This window comes from Dama dama, chromosome 27 (genome assembly GCF_033118175.1).
Source record: "Dama dama isolate Ldn47 chromosome 27, ASM3311817v1, whole genome shotgun sequence".
Classification (NCBI taxonomy): Eukaryota; Metazoa; Chordata; class Mammalia; order Artiodactyla; family Cervidae; genus Dama; species Dama dama.
This window is the reverse complement of record NC_083707.1, coordinates 39,455,945-39,475,485: the sequence shown is the minus strand read 5'-3', so window position 1 is coordinate 39,475,485 and position 19,541 is coordinate 39,455,945.

Genomic DNA, 19,541 nt, shown 5'->3' with positions numbered 1-19,541 from the left:
ACCCCATGAATCGCAGCACACCAGGCCTCCCTGTCCATCACCAACTCCTGGAGTCTACCCAAACCGATGTCCATTGAGTCAGTGATGCCATCCAGCCATCTCATCCTCTGTCGTCCCCTCCTCCTCCCGCCCCCAATCCTCCCATCATTAGGATCTTTTCTAAGGAGTCAACTCTTCGCATGAGGTGGCCAAAGTATTGGAGTTTCAGCTTCAACATCAGTCCTTCCAATGAGCAGATGTCAGTTTAATGCTAATACCATACCTCACTGCCCCCAATATTTATGCCCAAAATATTTCAGGTGGAAATTGGAAACATCTTACCTATCATCAAAGTACTCCACAGAACACTACTGCTCATCAGGAAAAGCAATTCATAAGAGAAGAGAAGAAATGGAATTCATTGGTCTTACACCACACATCCTATTATGAGAAGCATCTAGCCTGACAGAGCTGACAGACAGCCTCCTGAAGATTCAGTGTAGTGCAGTGAAGAGATGGCATTCTGTGCATGAGATGGACATTACCATACAGAATATGCTTTGAGGCAGCACCCCATGTGTGATGCCATTTCTCCAACTGCTGACATATATGGGTCTAGAAATGAAAAGGTGGGTCTGGGAGTGGCTCTTCTCACTATCAAATCTAATGAGCCACTTCCAGGATTTTTGCTTCTAATTCCTACACATTTGGCTTCTGCTGATTTCACTCACAGTCTTACCTCCCAAGGGAGGGATACTTCCACCAGGAGACACCGTAGCAGGACGTGTTGGGTTAGAAGCACAGACTGCCGCCTGACCATCTCAGGTCTCTGTGTCCCTGAACTAGCAGAGACCAGTTGGGGAAATTGATTCTGATCATCAAGTCAGTGAAACTTTGATTTCTACTATGAAATGACATCGGTGAATAAAATCTGGACATGAGAAGACTTTCCTGGGGCACTTCTTCCTGCTTCCCTGTCTGTCTGTACAAGTTAACGTGGACTTCCCTTGTGGTCCAGTGGCTAAGACCCTGTGCTCCCAATGCAGGGGGCCCAGGTTTGATACCTGGTCAGGGAACTAGATCTCACATACCACAACTAAGACTGATGAGAAAAAAAGATCTTGCATGCTGCAACCAAGACCCAGAGGGACCAAATACATAAATAAAATAAATATATTTTTAAAAAGTGAACAGAAAACCCCTGCAACCTAGCAAAGACAGAACTATTAAGAATTCGAACCCTTCAGAAATGAAACTTCAGTTTACTTCACCAAGTCAAAATTCCCAAGTGGTTTAAGTGCTGGCCCTAAGGGCCCAGGAACCATGGAATTGTTAGTAGAAAAAATGAAATTGTTAGTATCAACTATAACTTTGCCATCAGTAATAGAAACAGTGATTGTAGCAGCTAGGCATATTTTTTTTCCTTGTTTACATGAATTTGCATATTTTAATATTTTTGCCTTCGTTCTCATTTTCTATATTACTGGGAAAAAGAAATTTCATGATTATTGCCTTTGCAGTTTAGTCTTTGTATCATAGTACACTCATGTGGGGGTTGTAATGAGCTAGAAAAGCAATTAAAGACACCCAGAGGGCCTTCCCTGGCGGTCCAGTGGTTAAGACTCAGCACTTCTACTGCAGCAGTATAGTTTCAGTCCCCGGTTGGGGAACTGAAATCCCACATGCTGAGTGGCCAAAAAAAAAAAAACCAAAAACACTCAACACCCCGAGATGAATATGTAACTGGTGGGATTTTATACCTCTTTTCTTTGGCTATAGGTGATGTCTTACTTAGTCTGCTCAGGTTGCCATAACAAAATACCACAGCCTGGGTGGCTTAAATAAATATTTACTTTCTCACAGCTCTGAAGGCTAGAAGTCCATTATCAAGGTGCCAGGAAATTTGGTTTCTGATGTGTGCTTCTCCTAGTTTGTAGATGGCTGCCTTTCACTTTGTCCTTTCATGATCTTTCCCCAGCACATGCATCAGGGGATAGAGAAAGAGATCTTCCTCTTCTTATAAGGCCACCAGTCCTAATGGATTAGGGCCTCACTCTTGCGACCTCAGTTCAGTTCAGTTCAGTAGCTCAGTCACGTCCTACTCTTTGCAACCCCGTGGACTGCAGCACACCAGGCATCCCTGTCCATCACCAACCTCCAGAGCTTGCTCAGACTCATGTCCATCTAATCAGTGATGCCATTCAGCCATCTCATCCTCTGTCATCCCCTTCTCCTCCTGCCTTCAATCTTTCCCAGCATCAGAACACCCTATCTCTAAATACAGTCACACAGGGTATGAGTCTTATAACATGAGTTTCGAGGGGGACATAATTCAGTTCATAGCCAATGAGAATAATTTCATTTGTACAAGAACATCTTGTTGGGAAGAAGTCATTATTATTATGGGAAAGTTTAAATAAAATTAAAGCATGTATACAGACAATACTGCCAATAAACATAAATGTAAAATATTAAACCAAAAAAAATAAGTAGATCAAGTCCAAGTTATATAGAAACAATTCATCACTAACAAGTTGGATTTATTCCAAGAACATAGATTGTTTTAACACTTGAGAAGTAATAAGTACAATTCATTTGTCATAATAAAGAAAAGATCATATATGGTTATAAAAAAGATAGAAGTACATTTGATAAAACTCAACATGAAAGCTCAATACTTTTTGTAAAGTATTAGTAGACAATAGCTCCCTTAATCTAATAAAGAGTACAAAAAACCCTGTAGTAAGCAATATACTTCATGGTAAAACAAAGCTTTTCCTCTGAGCTGGAAATGAGACAAGGTTCCCAATCTTACCACTTAACACAGTAATGTGTCCTAGCCACCACAGAGAGGCAATAAACATATAAGTGAAATAAACAAAGGGTATAATGATTAGAATAATAAAATAAATGTTCTTTGCAAATGACATAATTATGCAAGCCAAATACAAAATACAAATACAAAATAAGACACAATTAGAATTTAGCAAGATCATCAGGTGCCCAAATGTGTTTCTTCCTACCTGCAGTAAACAGTTAGAAAATATGATTTTAGATGATTTAATTCAAAATAGCATCAAATATATGAAATTAAAAAAAAAATAAGTCAAAAGAAAAATGTGCAAAACCATCATACCAAAAACTAAAGAAAAATTATTGAGACCAAAATAAATGGAATGACATATTAATGGATTAAAAATTTGGAAAAATTGATATAAGACATGAAATTCATATAAATGGATTAAAGTTAAGGAAGTCAATTCTCCCTAAATAGATTTATGGATTTAATAAAATCTCATTAAAAAAGGCTAGCAGTTTCTTTTGTGTAAAACTCACAAGATAGTTGTAAATTTTATTTGAAAATGCAAAGGGCCAAGAATACTGAAAAAATATTGAAGGGGGAAAAGGGGGGGCTTACTCTAGTGGATAAGAAAATTTATTATAAAGCTACAGTAATTAAGGGAGCATCATTTTTCTGCAAAGATAGCCAAATGCACCAGATACAACAGAGGAATAGATCAGAGAATCTACAATCAGTGCTACACTTACATAGATGATTGATTTTTGAAAAAGGTCACACAGCTAAGCAAGGTGGGAAAAATGACCTGTTCAATAAAAGTTGTTGGGATGATTGGATATCCAAACATACAAAATGAATCTTGACCCCGACACCACACTACACATTAATCAATTTAGCTGAATTTTAGATATAAATGTGAAAGGAAAATATAATACAAATTTTTAGTATGACATAAGGAAAGGCTTCTTCAACAGGGTACCATAAAACTCATACAGGAAAAGTTCAGTTCAGTTGCTTAGTCGTGTCTGACTCTTTGTGACCCCATGGACTGCAGCCCACAAGGTTCCTCTGTTCATGGGATTCTCCAGGCAAGAATACTGGAGTAGGCTGCCATGCCTTCCTCCAGGGGATCTTTCCAAACCAGGGATCAAGCTTGGGTCTCTTGCATCTCTTCCATTGATCGAGTGATTCTTTACCACCACCACCTGTAAACAGGAAAATGCAAATTAAAATAATACATTGTACATTACACACATATACATCAGAAGGGCTAATTTTTCTTTTAATTGGAGAAAAGAAACAGGAGAAAATGTGAGAATGTGGAGTAACTAGAACTCTTAACTACTGTAAGTAGTATAAAATGGTGGAACTTTGAAAATCTGTGTAGTGGTTTATTAAATTTGGAAATTCACATTCACTATGTCACTAGTTTAAGCAACACTGTATTATTCTTTTGTGTCTTGATTCTGTTGTTCAACACTGAGTCTGTGAGATTCATTTATGTAATTATTGTGTACTGTTTGTTCATCATCACCTGTCTTGAGTTTCTGAGGTTGCTTTGTTCTCAGTTGACTATTGATTACCCACATTAATTCTCCAACATGTGGGGAGCAGAGTAATATCCACTCTTCCCCAGCTCCAAGCAGAAAGCTGACTACCTTCCCCCTCCTACCATCCTCTTTTGAGCATTATCTGAAGCATAAGGGCATCTTCCCCTTTGAAATTGGGCTTAAGACTCAAAGAGCAGAGAGTGAGGTACAAATAAAGTTCAGGTATTGGGTTGGCCAGAAAGTTTGTTTTCCCATACGATGTCACAGGAAAAACCCTAAAGGAACTTTTTGGCCAATTGGATACTTTAGAGACCAGGTATATGAAATTAGGGTAAATTGAATTGTTTAAAAGAGAAAATCATGGAAGCAGATGATTGAACTTCCAAAGACATTGAAAACTTTTGCTGTATTCCAGGTACTGGGCTAGCCCAACCTAGCCTGGGACACCAAGAAAGACTTTTGGTGAAGAACACACCAGAACAGAGTCTTAAGCCTGTGTAGACGCAAGTCAGCTGACATGGGGAGCGGAGGCAGTGAGAGAATTCAGCAGATGGAGAAGGACGTGCAGAGGCCCCGGGTGAGTACCAGCTTGAGACATTTTGAAGACCACAGGTGCTCATTTGGACAAAAGTAGAGAGCACAGCAGCAGAGAGTGGCTGGATCAGTGTGGTATGTTAAAGGTGGCTTTCAGAAGGCCTTGAGGGCCACAGGACAGAGCTGGGCTGTATCCTCTCAGTTCTCTGGAACCTCTAAAATTTTTAGTGGGATGTTATGGTTGGTGGTGATGACAAACTCAGATCTGCCTGATGATGAGGGTGACATTGCAGAGGTCAAACTGATACAATTCGGTGATCAATTACAATGAAAGTGAGAGAAATGGTGAATTTAAGGGTGGGGCTGAGGTTTCTGATGTTGGTGATAAAGCAACTGCTCCTCCCTCACATTGAGGAGGTTGTAGAGGGTTTAAGAAGCTGGAGGACTAGTTCAGTTTTGGAAAAATGAGAGCTAGAAAGTTGCAAATTAATCCAACCAGGGAAGAAGAGCTTGAGACACTACGTGGGAGAGATTAACATTTAAGGGAAAGAGAGATCATAAAAGACAGCAGAAAGGACAGTTCCGTGTAAGCGCTGTTTTAGGCCTGAGGGCTAGAACATGTCCACCAGCTTCAGCAATAAGGCAGTGATGATGTGGGGTGGCTGGGGCAGAAGCCAGGTACAAGTGAGTGAAACATATATACTATCATATGTAAAATAGACAGCCAGTGGGAATTTGCTATATGATTCACGGAACTCAAATCGGCGCTCCCTGACAACCTAGAGAGGTGGGATAGGTGGGAGGAAGGTTGAAGAGGGAGGGGATATATGTATACCTATGGCTGATTCATATTGAGGTATGGCAGAAACCAACACAGTACTGTAAAGCAATTATCCTTCAATTAAAAATAGATAATTTTTTAAAAAGTGAGTGAAAGAAGGAATTGGAATAAGAAAGTGGACATGATGGTTACAGACCACCCTTTCAAAGAGCTTAACTCAAGAAAGGAAACGGCCATCAGGACAGACAAGGGAGTTTTTTTTTTTTAATATTAGATTATATAAGCATTTTATGCTGAGGAAATCCTCAGTAAAATGGAAGTTACACCCCCTGGAAATGGTAATTAGTGGAGGTAATCAGTGGAACATCGTCTAGGGAGAGACCCTTCTACTGTGACAGGAAGATGAGAGCCTTGCAGCAGCAGCGAGTCTGTGGAGCAGGGGCCCAGGGTTTCTCTAGTCTCCCGAAGCCGAGGGAAAACCTTTGCTGTGTGTGGGTGGAGGCTGCAGGCTGCAGGCTGTAGGTCGGGGGTGGCACCGACCTTCTTAGTAGCGACCCTTTCTCCCATGCCTCTCACCAGCCTGGGGGCAGTGATGCAAAGATTAGAAAGATTTGGGCTGATGGAAGATGAGGGCTTTGCCAGAGTAGATTTGTGGGGAGAGATGGACAAGGGAAGTGAAGGTTTGGAGTAAAGGTAATTATTGCTAAATTAAGTTTCTTTGGAGCTTCATAGGATAGGATGCTTAGTCTTGTTCAGGTCCATCACTCTATAAAGGGAGAGGCTGAAGAATTTTCCAGAATCAGAGCTCGTTGCTGGTAGAGTGGTGTCCAAAACTTAGAACCTTTGACCCTGTGTCTTTTCTACTGAGCCCATTGAGGGCTTTTCTGTCCTGGCTTCCCTCTGCCCTGAACACTTGCCCACTGGCACTAACTTGCAGGGTGGATCATTAGAACAGGTCATCAGGCATCTGGAGAAGGCAGGTTTGCTTCACCTCTGACCTTGCTTTTGAGCATCGCTGAGTCACGGGTTGCTCCATGCAGACACGGGCTGCTTGGGTTTACATGTTCACAGGTGGAAACCTTTTCTCTTTCTGCTGGTTTCCAGAAGACACCCGGGAAGCACAGGGTTAGTACCATAGGGAGGGAAACTGGATAAGAGACAAAGCCATCCTGTATGTCTGCATCTCTGTTCCCACCCTGGAAATAGGCTCATCTGCACCATTGTCCTAGATTCCACATATATGCATTAACATACAATATTTGTTTTTCTGACTTTTTTCATTCTATGTGATGGACTCTAGATCTATCCACATCTCTACGAAGGACCCAGTTTCATTCCTTTGTATTGCCATCTATACACTACCATGTGTAAAACAGACAGCTAGTGGGAATGTGCTATAAAGCACTGGAAGCTCAGCTCGGTACTCTGTGATGCCCTAGAGGGGTGAGGTGGGGGAAAGGGTGGGGAGGAGGTTCAAGAGGGAGGGGATTTATGTATACATATGGCTGATCCACTTCACTGTACAGCAGAAACTAACATAGAATTAAAAAACAATATAATAAAATCTCGAGGGAAAAAAGAGACAAAGCCAGTGATTATAGAATGCCCCTACAGTGGAGGACTTTTCCTAACTTTCCTCCAGTCACCTCGTCATCTTTTCTGATGCCAATTCTTTTCATTGTACTTTGAATATTTCCCCTTTGATTTTACTGTCTTTTTTATTACAAGAAGAAACAGTCATTACTGGGATGTTGGCTTTTGTGAAACAGCAAGGGATGGGCTCCTTGCTGACACTGTCCCAGAGATTTCAATCACCAGCCTCTTGATCGGAGGCACTGACAATGTGTCATTGAACCTCTGATCCAGTCATTTTCAGAGTTGAATGTCATGTCAGTCTCTTTTTCAATGGTTATCAAACTAATTCTGAAAAAGAAAAGGGCCCACTACCAATTAGAATTATTCTTCAATAGGGCAGATATATATATTTCAAATACTTAAGTTTAGTTACAATTATATAAGTGATCTCAGATCATTATTAAAATTCATTTGCATTGCAACAAAGGAAAGGTATCCTTGAAGTTGTTAATTCACTCAGTCATGTCTGACTCTTTGCGACCCCATGGACTGTACAGCCAACCAGCCTCCCCTGTCCATGGGATGATTTCCCAGGCAAGAATACTGGAGTGGGTTGCCATTCCCTTCTCCAGGGGATCTTCCCGATCCAGGAATTGAACTTGGGTCTCCTGTATTGCAGGCAGATTCTTTACCATCTGAGCCATCAGGGAAGCCCACCCTTGAAGTTACAGATCCCCAAATAATATGCATTAAGAATACTACACAGACTTTTAAAATTAAGACCATGACTATAGGGCTGAACACACTATTTCAAAACTTACACTAGATTAACATTTTATTTTGTTGGACATCATGACTCAGGCTTAGAGTTACCATATTCAGCAAATAACAACACAGGGTGCTCAGTTAAATTTGAATTTCAGATAAGCAACAGATAATTTTTAGTATAAATATGATGCACACTTACATATGTAAGGCAAGTCTCTGCCTGTCTGAGCCTCAGTTTCTTTATCTATAAAACAGAGGCAAGGATAAGGTAATCTAAGGCTTCCTTTACCTTTGACATTCATGATTAAAATCGGAAGGAACATTCTTATGTCACTTTCCCATTTACCCAGATATGTCCAGATCTCTGGGGCCAGCTGCTCAGAAGGTCACAATAGGTAACCCCAGAGTGAAAGTGTTAGTTGCTCGTCGTTAGTCTGACTCTTTGTGACTCCATGGATTATAGCCAGCCAAATCCTCTGTTAGTGGGATTTTCCAGGCGAGAAAACTGGAGTGGGTAGCCATTCCCTTCTCCAGGGGATCTTCCTGACCCAGGGATCGAATCTGAGTCTCCTGCATTGCAGGTTGACTTTTTAACCGTCTGAGCCACCTGGGAAGCCCCAGCCCCTAAATCTGATTGAAATAGCAGTGGTGACACGGACCGGAAGGGGCTAGCTCCCCCTTCTGGACACCTGCCATCATGAAACAGTTCCACAGTTCAGGGACTCAGTCTCAGATCAATTTGAAATTACACGGATTCCAAGTTTACTTGAAGCCCACCTTTCCCCACACCCACCGGAGACACATTAGAACTTAAGAATGCCCATCCTAACTTTTGGATACTTCTTTACCTGGAAACACAGGTTCCAGGAAGCCAGGCACATAATAGGAACTCAGTAAATGTTTATTTTAATAAATGAGGAAATGGTAGGCTAACCAGGTACACTGAGGTTCACAAACCCTTCCATGTGTGTCTGTGGCTCTGGATTGAAAGTATCTCTGTATTGTTCACCATCTTCTAAATGTAAGTCTTAAATTTGCAGACAGGCTTCCCTGGTAGCTTAGTGGTAAAGAATCCACCTGCAGCGCAGGAGACATGGGTTGGATCAGGAAGATAGATCCCCTGCACAAGTAAATGGCAACCCACTCCAGGATTCTTGCTTGGGAAATCCTATGGACAGAGGAGCCTGGTGGGCTACAGTCCATGGGGTCTCCAAAAGTTCCACATTGGTCAATTTCAGCTCCTATCACAGCCGCAGCACTTGCCCCCACCGCTGCCCCCGAGAGAGTCATTTCCTAGGCAGGTTGATAAGAAGTCTAGGGGTCCCCAAGGAGAGAGGGATCTGGAACTCTCAAGGAGGAAGAAAGGACAAACTTTTTTTTCCTCTACATTCCTTAGGATTATATAACAATACTGTACCCTGCCTGAGGACAGTCTCTGGATTAAAACTTCTGACTAATCCTGTTATTTTAAAATGTAAATTATGGGAGTAGGTATGGTGAGGTCTTTACAACCTCCAGAGTTCTTTAGATTCCTTGGAGAGCATATAACTCCATTGCTAACACTAGTAGGCAGGGTACTCTGTCTACCCCCTTTTGATGTCTATGTCAGAAGCTTTCTCTATCTCCTTTATATTTTAATAAAACTTTATTACACAAAAGTTCTGAGCGATCAAGCCTTGTCTCTGGCCCAGGATTGAATTCTCCTCCGGAGGCCAAGAACCCCGGCGTCTTTGCATGATTTAGCAACAACCTTTTACCCTGGGCAGGCAGGCTCCAAGAACAGGCTGCAAGCAGCTCGCAGGAGCCAGGGGAGGTAAGAAGGACCCTGCCCTCCATTAACAGGGCTCTGTGCTCTGTCCACTGGTTCCTACTCTGATCATAAAGGTACAGACCCAGAGAAAGTGAAAGCGAAAGTCGCTCAGTCGTGACTGACTCTTTGCAACCCCGGGGACCATGCAGTCCATGGAATTCGGTTTCTTCCAGCAGAAACAACTTCCAGAAAATTTAAAGAGCTGCTGCGTGGGACTTCCTTGGTGGTCCAGTGGCTGAGACTCAATGCAGGGAGCCAGGGTTTGATCCCTGGTTAGGGAACTAGATTATACTTTGGCCTCCTGATGCGAATAGCTGACTCATTGGAAAAGACCCTGATACTGGGGAAAGAGTGAAGGCAGGAGGAAAAGAGGGTGACAGAGGATGAGATGGTTGGATGGCATCACCAACTCAATGGACACGAACTTGGGCAAACTCCAGGAGATGGTGAAGGACAGGGAAGCCCGGTGTGCTGCAGTCCACAGGGTCTCAAAGAGTCAGACAAGACTTGGCGACTGAACAACTATAACCAAAGATGAACAACTAAAGAGTTTGTATGCTGCTACTAAAGATCCCAGCCGCCCCAATGAAGATGGAAGATCTTGAGTATAGCAACTACAACCCAGTGCAGCCAAATAAATTTTTTAAAAATCTTAAAAAAAAAAAAAAAAAAGTTCCACATTACTTAGTGACTAAATAACAATAGCATAAATTACCAGGTATTTTGCTCCAGTAGGAGATTCTGGGTGCTTTAATAGATGCTTCATCATGTGGATACAGATAAATATTATACTTAGAGGATGTGTATTGAATTCATCTTAGCCCTGTTTCCCCCTTAGTCTCTTGGCTTTCACTGCAATGCACTGTAACTATGAAACAAGCACATAATCTAAATGTACACCCAAGGCAGAATGTGGTCATATCAAAGGAAAGGCGTTTACATGTGTGGATTACCTTCACTGTGGCAGGCACTGTGCATATAAGGAATTATCATTAAAAATGTTCTAGCAGCGAATGGATAAGGAAGCTGTGGTACATATACACCATGGAATATTACTCAGCTATTAAAAAGAATTCATTTGAATCAGTTCTAATGAGATGGATGAAAGTGGAGCCCATCATACAGAGTGAAGTAAGCCAGAAAGATAAAGACCAATACCGTATACTAACACATATATGTGGAATTTAGAAAGATGGTAATGATAACCCTATATGCAAAACAGAAAAAGAGACACAGAAATACAGAACAGAATTTTGGACTCTGTGGGAGAAGGCGAGCGTGGGATGTTTAGAGAGAACAGCGTCGAAACATGTATATTATCTAGGGTGAAACAGATCACCAGCCCAGGTGGGATGCATGAGACAAGTGCTCGGGCCTGGTGCACTGGGAAGACCCGGAGGGATAGGGTGGAGAGGGAGGTGGGAGGGGGGATCGGGATGGGGAATACTTGTAACTCCATGGCTGATTCATGTCAATGAATGACAAAAACCACTACAATATTGTAAAGTAATTAGCCTCCAACTAATAAAAATAAATGGGAAAAAAATAAATAAAGTACTGAAAACAAACAAACAAACAAACAAAAATGTTCCAGCAGTTTGGTGAGGTGATTTAAAAATTATTTATTAATTTATGGCTGTGCTGGGTCTTCACTGCTGCGTGGGCTTTTCTCTAGTTGGGGCGAGTGGGAGCTACTTTCTGGTTGCGGTGCATGGGCTTCCCATTGCAGTGGCTTCTCTTGTGGAGCACAGGCTCTAGGGTCCATGGGCTTCAGTAGCTGCAGCTCCCAGGCGTAGAGCAAGGCTCAGTAGTTGTGCACAGGTTTTGTTGCTCCATGGCATGTGGGATCCTCCCAGACCAGGAATCAAACCTGTGTCTACTGCATCAGCAGGCGAACTCTTACCACTGAGCCATGGGGGAAACCTCTTTTGCGTGGAAGAGATTTTTTTTTTTTTTCATGCCTTTAGGTCACACAAATAGTAACAGAATTGAACTTCAAACCTAGGTTGATAAATTCTAAAGCCCATACTGTTTTCATTGTCTGAAAGAAAATGCAACATTAGGCAAAAGGGTATGTTTGTCTAATGGAACTGGTGAAAGGAGTGGAAGAAACGACAGGAACTACAGACATCAAATGAAAATTAGAGGATTGTGGTATTTTAACAGAACTAAACAAAAGGTTACATTTGCTTGTCCATCCCAGCAACTGAGGTCCTTTTGTCAATTGTCAGACACATCGCCTCTACTTCCTAACTTCCTTTGTTTTATTTGGTTTGTTGAAGGGAGTACAGAGAAGGGGGCATGGTCAGGGAGTCAGGATTCTAGCACCCTCAGAGCCACTTGGTACCTTTATCATCCTGGATGAGTCATTTAGCTTCCCAGCCTCAGTTATTCCATTTCTAAAATATCAGCTCTACCAACCCATTGCCCTCCCAGTAGCATGCTGTACATACAGGGGACCCACGAGAAATATACATGTGAATGTTAATTTCATAGCACTGTACAAAAATCATAGTGACCATCTCAACTAAAGGCTACGGAGATGAATATTTGTTCTTCTAAGACCAGCAAGTATGGCAGGAAAAAAAAGACTTGGGATGCATGACGCATTCTAAAGATCATTTGGATTCCAGGTCAGTCTGGCTGCTGTGGTGACTATAATGATTCTGGGTATACTCGATTACTGTCCTTTCTACTTGGCAGGGGAATAAATCTTTTTATGATTCTCAGTTGCATTTAACACCTTGACAATAAAAATGAGAAATATCACATGAAGCGTTGATTTACTCATGATTAGAGCTATAGCAGTTCAGACCAAGTTACTGAATTTGACGGCTGAAGAAATATAAGCATCCAACAGTGGGTTGTTCCAAGTGAAAACAACTGTGCTGCTTTCAGAAACATTTGGCGAGAGATTTGTGTGGGGACAAAATAATAGCAAAGGCCAAAAATGAACAAATGACAAGCTGGTTATCAATGGATGCCCTGTGGAGTCATAGAAGCTGAAAGAGAGATTTCTGGCTGTGATTTCAGGGTCATAATTCCTTCTTGGGACTGCATGCAAATTAAGGAAGAGTTGGCATGATGTGACCATATCAAGGAATTTATGAGTCAGCATAAATAAATAAAAATGCTGACTAGGAGACTAAGTAATTGCCTCTATTTCCTGTCTAACTGCCTATTCTTAAAGTTCTATGAGAATCATAAACAATGAAATCTGAACAGTATGAACACTTGCCCACAAGCTGGAAGTTCAAAATAAAGTCAGCACTCTGCATGAAGATTTTTAAAGATAAGTTATCAGATATAACCCATTCCATGGACTGTTATCTACTAAAGAAGATGTCATAAGCTCCCTCTTGTCAGCAGATAAAAATGAAAGAATTATTTTTAGCTTAAATCTCAGGCACTAAAATATTTTCAGCTTCCGGAGACCGCCAGGATGTTGTAAGGTACATTCGGAAATTTTTGTCTTTGGAGGATAGATTATCTGGGACCAGAAAAGAATGTGTCCCCTCTTGAATTTCACACATTCTGCAACTTACTTCCCCTAAAATACAGTTATGTATTTCCCTTTGAAATATGGGAAACAAACTTTGGCAAACAGACTTCTTTTAAGGGATATTAGAAATGAAGTGACACTTACATTGTCTAAGCCACTATTACTCAACTTACTATGGTCATAGTAATGATGACTGTCTCTTCTAAAACATTACCAGGATCCTACCTAGAATTTAATCATGAACTTATTAATCTATTCGGGGTGACTATTTCTGTAGCTCCAATTTGCTACATCTTTTTCTTTTTCCTTCAGCAGCTAATTCCTTTGTGCTGGTATGGTGAGAACATTTCTCTCTACCATCGCAAATTTCTGTCCCCACTTCCCTACCATGAACAAATGACAGTCTCTCTGAGAGCAGGATTATGTCTATCTTGCTCATAGCTCTGTCCTCAACCCCTTATGTATAGGAGGTGCTCAATGTGCGTTTCTGCAGAGAATGACTGAATTGAAAACTCTTTTCTTTTTTCTAATTGAAGTATAGTTGATTTACAATGTTGTTTTAGTTTCTAGTACACAATAAAGTAATTCATTTATATATATATTATATACTTTTTCACATTTTTACTATAAGATATTGAATATAGGTCCCTGTGCTATACAGTAGGTCCTTGTTATTTATATTTTATATATAGTAGGCTGTACCTGCTAACCCCAAATTCCCAATTTAACCTCCCCCGCTCTGCTTCAGCTTTCCCCTTTGGAAAACATCAGTTCAGTTCAATCACTCAGTCATGTCCGACTCTTTGTGACCCCATGGACTGCAGCATGCCAGGCTTCTCTGTCCATCACCAGCTCCTGGAGCTTGCTCAAATTCATGTCCATCAAGTTGGTGATGCCATCCAACCATCCCATCCTCTGTCTCCCCCTTCTCCTCCTGCCTTCAATCTTTCCCAGCATCAGGGTCTTTTCCAGTGAGTCATTTCTTTGCATCAAGTGGCCAAAGTATTGGAGCTTCAGCTTCAGCATCAGTCCTTCATGAATGAATATTCAGGACAGATTTCCTTTGGAAAACATGTTTGTTTTCTATGTCTGTGAGTCTGTTTTGTAAATAAATTTGTTTGTATCATATTTTAGATTCCACATGAGTGATATCATACAATATTTGTCTTTCTCTGTCTGACTTACTTCACTTAGTATGATCATCTCTAGGTCCATGCACGTTGCTGCAAATGGCATTATTTCATTCTTTTTATGGCTGAGTAATATTCCATTGTCTATATATACCACATCTTCTTTATACAATCTTCTGTTGCTGAACATTCAGGTTGTTTCCATATCTCGGCTATTGTAAATAGGGCTGCAATGAACATTGGGTGCATGTATCTTTTCAAATTAGAGTTTTCTCTAGATATATGCCCAGGAGTGGGACGTTTCTAGAGTTAACGTATGATCCAGGAGCCTCTTTTCAATGCACTGTGAAGGCAAAAGTAGAGGGGACCATTGTAAGGAGAAATTCAGCAACTGTCCCAATGATCTCAAGAGAGCAAAATTATTTCAGCTTAACTTGGGAGAATCTCTTCCATGTTGTCAACATCCAGCAACCTGAGGCTCCTGTGAAAGCTTGAGACAATAACAACAGTTTAAAGCTTTCTATTCATGAGAGAGAAAATGAAGCTCAGAGACAAGAAAATCAGGTTTTGAGTCAGGGCAGACTGGTATAGTGGTTAAGAGATCCTGGAGTGAGGTGATCTGGGTTCAGATCCTTGGCTGGCCATTTGCTAGGTGAATGATGTTTGACAAATTCTTTAATTTCGATGTGCTCCAGTTTGATCACTTGTAAATGGGGATGCCTACCTCTTGGAGTGTTGTAAGGATTCATGAATGAATACACGTGAAGTGTTTGGAAGACTTCCTGACTCATGACGACTACTGTACAGGCATTCACTGTTTACATTATTATTATTTACCCTCAAGAAGCCAGCAAGTAGGTCTGCAGGACCAGGTGACCAGAGATTGTTTCTAGGCTGTACCAGTAACTAGCTCCAAGTGCTGGTGCTAACATCTCTAGTTTTTTGTCTTTTCATCTGTAAAAGGAGGTAGTAGGCCACATGGAAGGACTTCTCCCCTTCTAAAATGGAAATGCACAGGGGCCATAACAGTGATCAGTGAGTGTGTACGTATCACACACATGCAAAGTGAATGTATCAGTACAGGGTGTATTCAGCACTCTATTCATTATGAAAACATTTGACTATTAATTTCCAAGTCTGATAAGTCCTACTTGCTCCTCAAGTTTAAAACTGAACGATCACAAAAGGAAATGGAGGATGAGATGTTGGATGGCATCAGTGACTCAATGGGCATGAGTTTGCGTAAACTCTAGGAGATAGTGAAGGACAGGGAAGGCTGGCATGCTGCAGTCCATGGGGTAGCAGAGTCGGACATGACTGAGTGAACAACAATAAAAGGAAATAAGGCAACTATAAAATCTTGTGGATAAAATGGATTGCCTGCTGACCAGCAATTCCTTCTTTCTTCTCCCCTCTCTGTTCATTTCTTTCTTCTCAAACTTTTCCTCCTGTTCTCACTCCAGCATCATGGATTCCTACACCTGGAAGCATCTGTCTCATTCTTGATGGCCCCATAATTGAATACATTGCTGTTCTTTTTTAGAAATTGGATTGTTCATTTATTTATTTTTATTCTAAAGTAAAATATGATCTATTTGTCTTCAATGGATAACTGTAGCCGAGAATGGAGATATTTAGTAGACTGGTAAAATCTATCATAAATCTAAAAATGCATGCAGGACACATGGCTTATGGGAAAAGCATAAAATTAATCTTCTGTGGTCCATGTATTATGTGGGCTTCCCTGCCCACTCATCACTTGAGTAAAATTAGAGGCCAAAGTTCAGAAAACTGGAATACATATATATTTATTTATTTAGGAAATAGTGTGTGTGTTCACTCAGTTGTGTCCAACTCTTTGCCATGCCATGGACAATAGCCCACCAGGCTCTTTTGTCCATGGGATCTCCCAGGCAAGAATACTGAAGTGGGAAGTCATTCCCTTCTCCAGGGGCTCTTCCCGCCCCAGGGATCAAACTTGGGTCTCCTACATGGCAGGCAGATTCTTCACCATCTGAGCCACAAGGGAAGCCCCTAAATATAGTGTAGATTTTTCCAGAAAGATTTTTTTTTTTGTAATAAAGTTTTATTAAAGTATAAAGGAGATAGAGAAAGCTTCTGACATAGGCATCAGAAGGGGGTAAAAGAGTATCCCTTTGCTAGTGTTAGCAATGGAGTTATATACTCTCCAATGAATCCAAAGAATGTCTGGAGGTTGTAAAGACCTCACCAGACCCACTCCCATAATTTACATTTTAAGATAACAGAATTAGCCAGAGGGTTTAATCCAAAGACTGTCCTCAGGCAGGATACATTATTGTTATATAATCCTAAGGAATGTAGAGGAAAAAAAGTAAAAAAGTTTGTCCTTTCTTCCTCCTTGAATATCCCAGACCTCTCTCTCCTTGGGGACCCCTAGACTTCTTATCAACCTGCCTAGGAAATGACTCTCTCATTCCCCCCTTTCCTTTTAGGAGAATTATGTTGCCTAGGGAAAAGGGGCGTCGTTCTCATTCCATAACTGCTTCCGAGCTGACAAGGGGTGTTGTCCCTAAATTGGTGAGGCAACATATTCTCCTAATCCTCATAGTGAGGATGTCTGATCCAGGGGCTCCAAGTAATAGTTGGAGGAGGCTGTGGCACTCATAGGAGCTCGGACAACTATTTGTAAATTAAAAGCTTTTAGACGGTTAGAAAACCCATTATACAGTTACAGATGTAAGGCAAAATCATCATTAAACCAAGTTAAAATCAAAATGAAAAGTCACATTATGTCCATAGTTACATCAGTCCATCTTAAGGTTGTTAGATGTCATCAGTTTAAGAAGAGGCATCACATGCGATTGTTGAAGGTATTTGCAGACTTGGAGAAAGTCCTTTCCTTAAAGTGGAGATGTCCACCATGGGACACCTTCCACTGATGAAGAGGGGAGTGCTCCGCAGACCCAGCAGTTAGACCGATTGTGGAATGCAGCATAGGAGTGAGCCCAGGACAGGAAGGCATTGTCTTGAGGATCAAACGGCAGACTCAGGATTTCTGGAGTCAGCAGAAGTAGGCTCACATAGATTATCAGGCCCATCTTGTCCTGAAGTATCCCAGACGAGCCCCCAAGATGAAAGGTTGTTACTGAACAATGAGACGCGGGATTCTTGGCCTCCGGAGGAGATGAATTCAATCCGGGGCCAGAGACGAGGCTGGATCACTCAGAGCTTTTGTGTAATAAAGTTTTATTAAAGTATAAAGGAGATAGAGAAAGCTTCTGACATAGGCATCAGAAGGGGGCAAAAGAGTACCCCCAGAAAGATCTATTTAGAAAGATAAACAGTTTCCCACCAAAGCTGAGGACACAGTAGGAGAAACCAATGACATAATCTGTCAGATCACTTCCTTTTCCTATTATAGAATTGGCTCAAATATTAACTCTGAAAAGATTTATGTCTTTGATGTGTCTTGATGAATTTCTTAGGACTCTTGTTGAATTGTTCCTCTTTTAACTGGTGATTGAGACTGTGACTTTTATTAATATCAGATAAGAGAAGCATGGGAAAATATATTAGCTTATTCCCTAAGCATAAAGATAGTCATGGAATATTTAGGGTCATCTGTTACATTTATTATTTTACAATTTGAATATTGTAGCAGCTAATAGATTAACTGGCTGAAATTCATGCTCAACCTATTCATTCCAAAGAATTTAGAATCAAAGTGGTATCTAGTTATACAGACAAATCTGTGTGAGTCGTCAACTAGATTAAGAGGAGAAAATGAACTTTCTACTTACTCCACTTGACCTTATCTGCTGTCTCATTTGTAAAGCATGGAAGCTGAGGAATAGCTCATATCTGGAAAGAACTATGAGCCGATCATGAAAGATGGATGAGGGCTGTAGAGATATTAACGTGATGGAGTGAAGAATTTCACTGAGATGTCCTTATCCATTTAGTGTCAACCCTGTCCTGTAAAGCAAATGTTCCCTACTTAGTCATGCCAGAAGTTAAGCACTGGAGCCTGAAGAGGGAAGCCAACAGCAGACTCTGTTCCAGGAACTGTGTTAATATCTTAAAAGAATCATCTTATGTAAATCTCTCGACACTCTGAATGTCCCTGATTGGCCCCTTCCTCTTTGATGATTTTCATGGGTGGCTGTACCTTCTGATCACCTGGAGAGCTGTTGTAACTCCAGATCACTCAGTCTACACCCCAACACAATTAATTAGAAACTCTGAGGGTGAGACCACAGGGGAAGTGTCTTTAAAGTCCCCCAGGTGATGACTGTGAGTAGCCAAGATTGACAAGGACTGCTCTCAGGCATCTGCTGGACTCTGGTCTTCACCAGAGGATGTGGCTCCCTGTACCCCTCTGGACAGTGACTGTTTGTGCTCCTGCCTAGAGCTGAGAGGTGCTCACCTTCTCTTCCCAAACCTTTCCCCCTCTCTTCTCCATAAAAGCCCATAGTTGTGACTATCTGATCATCTAACTATCCAACCTACTACCCCTCTTTGTTGCCATCATGATCTACCCACCACTGTCACTTCCCCTTAGAAGATTTTAATCCCAGGAGTCTGAAGCCTTGCTAGAATCTGCCTGGAAGAATATGGTCATCATTAAATTAGAGTGTTTTGCCATTTCCTCTTCAACAAACATTAAAGAAATGGTGGCAAGTTGTTAACAACTGGTAAGTTTGCATGCTAAGTCACTTCAGTCATATCCGACTCTTTGCAAAACCATGGACTGTAGTCTTCCAGGCTCCTTTGTCCATGGGATTCTCCAGGCAAGAAAACTGGAGTGACTGGCCATATTCTCCTCCTGGGGATCTTCCAACCCAGGAGTCAAGCCCACATCTCTTATGTCTCCTGCATTGCCAGGCAGGTTCTTTTCCACTAGTGCCACCCAGGAAGCCCCCCTGTAAATCTGGATAAGGTAAAATAAATATCCGTGCAGAGGGAAATAGCAACCCACTCCAATATTCTTGCCTGGATGATTCCATGGACAGAGGAACCTGGTGAACTACAGTCCACGAGATCGCAAGAGTTGGACATCACTGAGTGACTAACACAACCAAAATAAATATAGAAATTCTTCTTACTGTATTCTTTCAAAATAAGAAGCTA